This window comes from Kogia breviceps, chromosome 1 (genome assembly GCF_026419965.1).
Source record: "Kogia breviceps isolate mKogBre1 chromosome 1, mKogBre1 haplotype 1, whole genome shotgun sequence".
Taxonomy (NCBI): Eukaryota; Metazoa; Chordata; class Mammalia; order Artiodactyla; family Physeteridae; genus Kogia; species Kogia breviceps.
In genome coordinates, this window is record NC_081310.1 from 156796564 (window position 1) to 156805074 (window position 8511).

Consider the following 8511-nt stretch of genomic DNA (forward strand, 5'->3'; position numbering starts at 1 on the left):
CTTGTAGTCTGGTTCTGAATTAAGAGAGGAAAAAAAAAGTAATTATGATACATTGTAGTTTGTGTACGATATATGTTGATAACGTTTTATTAAAGGGACATCTTTTTTCCGCAGCCCTTCCTGACATGTTTGGGGGGAACGTGGGTTGGAGTTCATTATACTGAGTACAAAATGCCAGGCAACTGGTTGTGCAGAATTTTTGTTCCTGGTGCAGGGCAAGATTTTGGTTTGTGCTGTTTTCAGGAGTCAGCCTTCTTTTCCTGGGCATGTTAATCTTCTGTGGAGAGTTGGGGAAGATGGGTTGGGAGGACATTGTCTCACTTCAAATATTCGGGGACATTCTAAAAGGCAGTTGCGGTTTCTCATCCCGCAAACGCATTTTGGTTTGCCAGAGTATATTTTTCTGGATAAGGTTCCTGGTGTGCTGTTTTCAGTGGAGAGTCAGCATCGGCTAGGCTGGCCCCATGGGCTGCAGCCACGCCCTGCTTTCTCCCTTCAGGTGGAATTTGCTTCACAGGTCCTAGGGTGCCGGGCCACAGGGGCATTGGGTTTTATTTTTTCACCTCCAAGGCAACAGGGAACCCTTGAAATATTTGAAGAGTGGCACAGTTTTGACTTGAATTTTTGAAAACGGTGCAGGCCGCATCCTGGAAGATGGTTGGGTGGGGCTGGACAGATGCTGGGAGACCCGGTCCCAGCTGCCGTCTAGGCAAGAACTACTGCAAGCCCACCAAGTCAGCAGCTGTGGATGCTGATTTGAACAACATTTAGAAAGTAGAACTTTCTGCCTCCCTGGAGCTCTGGGGCCAGGCCCGCAGCAGGAGGGGAGGGAAACACACGATATCTGAGCAAAGTGTGGCTTTAGCCCGCCTTTACAAGGTCTAAAGGGACGAGTTTCAGATCCTGCAGGATCTGTGTGGCCCTGAGCAAGTTAGTTCATAACCTCTGTCCTCAGTTTCCTCATGTATAAAATGGGGATAATGGTTTACCTATCACGTGGTGGTTGTGAGGATAAGCTGACATTTGTAAAGTGTTTAGAACAGTGCCTTTTAAGTAGTAAGAGCAGCAGTGTTAGCTGTTGGTGGTATTACTCTTTTGGGGAGCATCTAAATGGGTGTGATGAGGAGTAGCTGGGAGGGCCTAGAAAATTCCTTTTGTCCTTCCATCCTCATCTTGGAATAAGGCTTCCTAGGCTCTTCCTCAGCACAGACGCCTTTGAACTACTGGGAAAAAACATCACTGTCGGACAGATGAGGAGACGCAGGCTGTTACTGACCTGCACTGACAGTCCTGAAGAGGTGTTTGTTCACCAGCACTGAGCACCTGCCACGTGCCAGCCCAGCGCTGAGCGAAGAAGGTGGAGATGACAGGCAAGCATCCACTCCATACCCCCTCTGCCCTTGTGCTCCCCAGAGCAGGCCTTAGGCGCAGGTAGGAGCAGTGGCCTGGAGAAGGGAGCCCAGGTCACAGGGGCCCCTGCAGAGAGGAAGGAAAGGGCCCCCAGCCTCTAATGAGAGCCTGCTGTGTGCCTCACTGCCCACCTCTGCTGGGGGCGGGGTTCGAACACTGGGCACCCTAACACACCCCTCAGCCTGTGATTCCCCCCAGCACCCCCCCAGTTGCCTTTGCCACACTCATGGCCCTGATGAGGGCTGGTTTGGGGTCGGCCTTCTCAGCAAGAGGTCTTTGAGGAGAGGACAGGCTTCTGTTCCCCTGAGTGCTTTCACCACCCTGCCCTGTCCAGGCCTGACTGAGGGCAGGGTTGGGCCAGATCCAGGTTCTGCAGTCAGGATGAGGGTCTCGGAGTGAGAGGCAGAAGGTGGGTGTCATTCCTATGCTTTCACAGAGGAGGGCTTTAGCCCATCACTGAAACCTGGGTAGGAGTGGACAAGCCAGGCCAAAGGCCCCAGCTCAGCAGCTGCTTTCCTACTACTCATCACTACCCACAAGGGCCTAATTCTAGAGGCCAGCCAGCCTGGGGGTCGAAGTGAGGGCCCTGTCCTTCCTGGCTGGGCACCCCTCCCTGGATCCAGAAAAGGAGAGCCTTGAGGCAAACTAGCTGACGCCGGCAGGGCCTGCCTGGGGCAGGGGACAGGTGTGTGTGGAGGAGGCTTGGAAGGGGTGGGTCAGCAACTACCAAGGCACAGAGCCAGAGCAGGACTCCAGTTTGGGCTCAGCTGGGGCCATTTAGCCTGATGCCCTGGGTGACCCTGGGGAATCTCTGACTCCCAGCCTCTGCTGTCCCTTGAGGATTCCACAGACTCCAGGGGCCTGAGCCCAGAGTACATCCCAGGCTTCTGTGAGGGCTCTGCCCTGAACTGAGAGGAGCTGGAGCTTCCCTGGGCTCACTGGGTGGGAGCGCTGGAAACAGGAGACCAGACCAAGCGAGGGGGTGCTGAAAGAGTGTCCATCCTGCCCTGTGCTGGCACTCTCCTCTCCATTCCCAGGTGTCTGTGGAGCCCCAGTCTTTGGCATCTGTTAACTGGACATTCAGCTACCACCTTGGTTTCCTGCCTCCATCTCAGCCCCTCCAATACCACAAAGATCTAACTAACTCACTCACTTCTGAGCATCCTTAAAGTCTTCCATCCATCCGTTCACATATTTATGGGGCACCTGTTACATGCCAGGGACTGTCCTAACACTAGGGATACAGAGGGGAACAAAACGGCTGTGGGAGGCTGGCGATGCCCGTCACTGAGGTGAGGGGGGCTCCAGGAAGAGCAGGTCGAGGTGACACTCCACAAGATGCTTGTTCAACATCCAGGTAAAGAAGCAGGCAGGTCTCGGCTAGAGACATACTTTGGGAGTTGTTGGCCTTCAGATGCTCTTGAAAGCCATGAGGCTGAGATCATCTGGAGAGTGAATGGAGAAGGGCCCAGAGACTGGGCCCTGGGAAACAGGAAGAACCAGCAAAGGAGGCAGTGAGGAGAGTGAGGTACCCGGACACCAAGGGAAGAAAGCTGCAGAGAGGAGAGTGTGCACACGGCCTGGGATCCAGGGCACGCTCCTCGCCTCATTCGGCCCCTGCGGGCCTCTCCTGCTCGTTCTCAACCCTCAGCACTGCATGCTCCAGTGATGCAGAACTCCTTAGGGATCGCTGCCCACTGGGGCCTTTGTTCCTGCTCTTCCCTCTTGGCACTCCTGTCCTACTTGCCCTTTAGAATCCAGCTCACGTGGGCAACCTTTCAGGAAGCCTTGTAGGCTGAGGTGAAGGCTTTCTTTGAGCCCCCATGACCCCTATGCTGTAATGGTTCAACGTCTGCCTCCCCCATCAGACTGGGAGTTCCTCGAAGCCTGGGACCATGCCTGAATGTTTGTCCCCAGAGTGAGTGACACAGCACGAGGCCTGGCACCCAGTAGGTGTTCAGGGAGTGTTTACGGAGTGAGCGGATGCTTGCTGAGTACAGTCACTCCTGCACTCCTCCCCGCTGCATGCTGTCAACCTGTGAGTAGGTGCTCAGGTGTGGGGAAAGAGGTGGCCTTTATGGCTTCAGCAGATCCAAAGGAGACTGACTACTCTGTCACTGCCCACCTGCCAGCTGGGAACTCCTGGAGGATCATGTCTCATTCTGTATCTCTGGCTCCCAGCACAAGGCTTGGCACACACTAGGGACTTATAAAAGGAGCTGAATTGCTGGATTCCCTAGAGGTCTGTAGTGGGGAACCTCAGGGCTCAGTCCCCAATTCTACCCTATTCTTGGATTCCATCAGCCCAGCTGAGGATGAGGAGACAGATGTGTTTTGTGGGGTGGGTGACAGAAAGCTGGGCGGGGCTACGCTGCTCCTGACAGGCTAGACTCTTGCCCTGGGCAACAAGCCCGCCCCCTGGATACGGGCCTTGGGTATGAGGAGACATGGCCAAGTCGTCTGCATGGGATAGACTGAGGATCTCAGGTGGCAGTAGCCAAAGCAGTGTCCAGAACAGGGGAGAGGCTGGCCTCACTCCACCCTGCCATCCTCAGCCCAGCTGAAGCATTGGGTCCCTGCTCTGTGATACAGCCTGGAGCAGGTGGCCGAGGTAAGCTGTGGATTGAGAAATGCTTGGAGGCTCAGTGGGAGGCAGACACTGGGCTATTTGGCTTTGAGGCCTATTATTCCCAGCTTCAAATCTCCCCTGGCTCAGAAAGCAGATGGGGGTGTGAGGCCCCAGCAGTCAGAGCGGGGACCCCGGAACTGAAGCTAAAGGAAGACATTCCTCCTGAGGTGCGAGAATGCTTAGCAGGCACAGTGAAAGAGGCTGCTTTGAGAGGTAATAAGTTCTGCATCGCTGGGAGTGTGTGAGCCAGTGGGGAGGGAAGAATAGGGGGCTACCTGTGTTGGACAAAGGGGCGTTGGTTCCCGGGGTCTCAGCTGGAGGGCAGAGGGAAAGACAAACCCCTTCTCAGGAGCAGAACTGGGGTCAGAACCAGCTCACTCTGACTTCTAAGTCTCTCCCAGCTTTTCAGCTGCTCATGACCTCTACGAGAGATCTCCATAGACTCTGCTGATGTGACTCGTATTCCTCTGCCGAAGACCACACCAGGCCCGGGTTCTCCGAGCTCTGCAGAGAAGGGCGGGCTGGCGGTTGCAGGCTGGGTTTGGGGTGGGGTTCTGGTGGCGGAGCCAGTGCTCCAGCAGGGCCTCCCGGCCTCCTCGCTACTCCACAAACACACCATCCCCACGCCCATCTCAGAGCGGTCGTGTTTTCCCCAGCGCCTTCCCAGCCTGCCCCACACTTCGTTCAGTCTCTACTCAAACACTACCTTCTCACAGAGGCCTCACCCTGTGAGGTAAGGGCCGACACACCCCGTCCCCAGCTGTTGGTGGCTCGCTGTCCCTTCCTGGGTGCTGCTCTGGGCCCCAGTGGACTGCCTCACCCAAGGTTTCACCTCTGCCCAGGCGGTGGCCAGTGGCCAATGGCTGACGTGGGACCTCAAGGCCTCGACTCGGGATGGCTCTGAAGGGCCACCCGGCACCAAGCGCTCTAGAGGACCCGCGGGGGCCTCAGCTCCCCTGCCCAGTCATGCCCTCCTCCCTTGCTCATGGGTCTCTGGGGAGTGCGCCCCAGTAAGCCTGCTGCCACAACTCTCCGTCTCAGAGTCTGTGCCAGGGAACACTTGCCTTCGGATCCTCTGACATACCTCTCTTTCTGCACCGTCTCCCACATTGGAATGTAAACTCCATGACAGTAGGGACCTTGTTTTGCTCAATGCTCTCTACCTGGGGCCTTGCCTCATGCCTAACACATACTAGATGCTCACAGACACCCATGGAACGAACCAAGTGGCTGAGAGCTTATCATCCTGAGCTGAGAAGTGGACACGGATTCTCTGCAGGTTCCCAGACATCTCTGGGGAGAGGGTCCCTATAACAGGGTGGCCTTCCAGCAGCCAAGCAGGTAGGCCCCATGAGTCACAGTGATTTGTGTATTCATGTTAAAGGGAAGATGGTATGAGACACCCAGCTCACATATACACTTTAAGGGACTTTGTCCCGCCACAAAAGAGGAAGCAGGGAGATGCTGTCTAAAGCCTGAGGTGACCCTGGCCTGCTCCTACGCCAGTCTCGGGCCTGCTGCTGAAGGACAGAGCCCAGCAAGTCACAGAGCCTCTGGCGAGCACCTGCCCTACGTCCAGCCTGAGTCAGCCTTGGGAGAGGACAGAGACGGCCTAAAGGGCCCCCTGAAGCAATCCCACCTTTTCACGGAGCTTCTGAACACCTCTAGACCCATCTACTTGAAACCTCCTGGTCAAATGCAGCCTGTTAATCCCAAAGTAGGGAAAACCTGAAAGGGAGGTGCTTTATTCCCACTCTGCAGATGAGGAAACTCAGGATCTGAGTGGCAGGTAGAATATAGGAGACTCTGGGAAATGGCGTTCCCCAGTCCACTGATGCCTGCCAGAAATGAACTGAGCTTTCTAATGGATCAACATGACACTTAAATACATGACCAAATGAGAGTACGTTCACAAGTGCTCACAATGCCATTGTCAAAATTTTGGTTCCAAATGCCTGTTGCTTAAAAGTCCAAGTTCCTATACGGCGACGTTTATACTAACAGTGGGACATCCCCGGTCCACCCTCCTCACACAGTCCTCCTCCTGCTTCCTTCTCCCAGACTCGCTCTGACTAGGTGAGTACTCTGTTCTCAAGTCTAAGTCCAAATAGGGCCTGAAAATCATCCTGTATTTCCTCCCTCCCTGTGTTTAACGAGGAAGGTAAGCGGGTGGGGAGGATGAGGTAAGTGGGCGTTTGGGATTTGGGGAGGCAGGCACAGCTCTATGGAGGAAGCAGCTGTCATCACATGTGAACTTCCCAGTTCTTCACACCACACCATGTGGTGTCTGAGCCTCAGTCTCCTCACCTGCATGGGGAGGATAGAAACGCCAGACCTGCCTGCCTCACTTTGCAGACCAGCTGCAAGGTGCTTGAAGGGAGAGAGCAGTGGGTGCCAGGCTCCACAGCTTAGCTGCAAGGTCCAAGGGGACAGACCCAGGCCAACCACTAGGGCTGTCCTCACTCCAGGGGCTGGGATGAGCACCCAGGCCCCTGCCCTGTAACACTGGCACCCTTCCGGGGCAGGCCTCAAGCTGCAAGGTCACCTGCTGAAGGCCCACTCACTTGCAGCCTCTGACCCACACGCTCAAGACCCAGGCTGGCTTCGCCCTCTCACTCCCCACTCTACCACCAGTAGCAAGGGGGCTTCCGCCCCCTCAGCCTGGCTTCAAGCCACCACCATCACTCACCCAAGAATGACCACAATGGCCTCCAGCTCTCCTCGGTACAGTCACCCTGCCAACTCTCCCTCCACACGCCCATAGAGTGTTCTTTAAAAAAATCCCTTTGACTCAGCAATTCTGCTTAGGAATAATTTATCCAATGGCTGCGCTGGCAGAAGCACTCTAAGATACGTGAACAAGGATGCTCGCTGCAGCATTATTTGTAATAGCTAACTAGAAATAACTCGAATGTCCATCGACAGGTATTAATGCAGCTGCTCAAAAAAAGGACACAGCTCGTATGTGCTGATGGGGCAAGATCCTGCGATCCCAAGGTATTAGGTGAAAAAAGGAAGGTGCAGAATGGTCTATAAATAGGATGACACCAAGCAATGTACATATATGCATCCTTATTATACACATACATTTTAATGGCACTACATAGAAACTGTAAGTTGTGGTTACCCTTAGGGAAAAGGACCAGGGTTGCCTTGGGTCGGGGGACGACTTTTATCTGGGGAAGCCTGAAGTGCCAGTATTCAAGGCCCTTGAGAGCTGGCCCCTCCAGCCTCACCCCCGCCCTCCCTGCGCTCCCCATTTCCAACCACTCCCCAGTGCTCCAGGATCTTTTCTGCCTCCCTGCTTTTGCACACCCGCCGCCTTCCCCAGTAACCCCTTCACACACACCACCACCAGCCCAATCTGTCCTTTTCCTGGTAAACCCTGCCCTGCCCAGCCTAAAAGGTACCTTGTAAAGCGGAAGGAGTACAACCTGGGAGTCAGGGATACGGGGCTGGAAACAGCACTGTTATGGACGGAGGTGACATGGGCTCCCGGACCCCCTCCTCAGAGTGATCCTACCACAGCAGGAAGTGTCCTGGCTGCCTGCTCTCAGTAAAGTCCCTCGGGAATCGCACTCAGCCCAACAAAGCCACCTCACCCGAGGTCTCTCCCGCATTGGGAGCAGTGTTATCCAGTGACTGGTGACAAGTCACTGGTGTTTGCAGAAAGGCTCAGCACCTTGGCTCCATGAGGACAGCTCTGTTCCAGGGGGCCCACGGAGCCAGGAACCAGCCAAGGCCTCTGGTGCAAACTCACTGAGCTCAGTGCCTCCTCCGCCGGGTGCTGCTATCATCACTCCCCACAGGTGCTGGTCCTCAAGGCTCTCCCCATGCTTTCACCTGCCAATCTCCAGCACAGGGATTCCTAGGGGAGTCGACCTACACCACCAGCTGCGTGACCTTCAGCAATTCCTTACACTATCTGCACCTCCTCATCTACAGGGCCCAGAATGCTGCCTGGCACACAGTAGGAATTCAACACTTTTCTTGAATATGGAAACATTTACCTTGCAAGGGTTTTGTGAGGACTGAACAAGATGCTGTGTATAAGCTGCCCAGAGCAGAACTTGATGCTATCTGAACAGAGGCCAGCTGAACCTGGGATGTACTCAGTCCATTAACCAAGGTACTAGTGAGAAATTTACAATGAATATTCTATTCAGATCTTCTGCAGTCACTGTGGAATGTGTCCACAATTTAAGTAATGCCATAGAACCTAGAGACCATCACAGAACACCTAATATGAAGCAAACAGTGTAGGTCATATTAGCCTCAAGGTTCAGATGAAGAAACTGAAACTCAGAGAGATGAAGATTCTTATTTAAAGTCACAAGATGGGTCACGGACAAAGCTGGGGTATGTCAGGCTCCAGGGTCAGCACTTGTGCGGAGGCAGGCTCATGGCAAGGGCCCACACGCAACTGTGGGTGCCCCTCCTGACGGCACCCCCACAACAAGCACAGGCTCCAG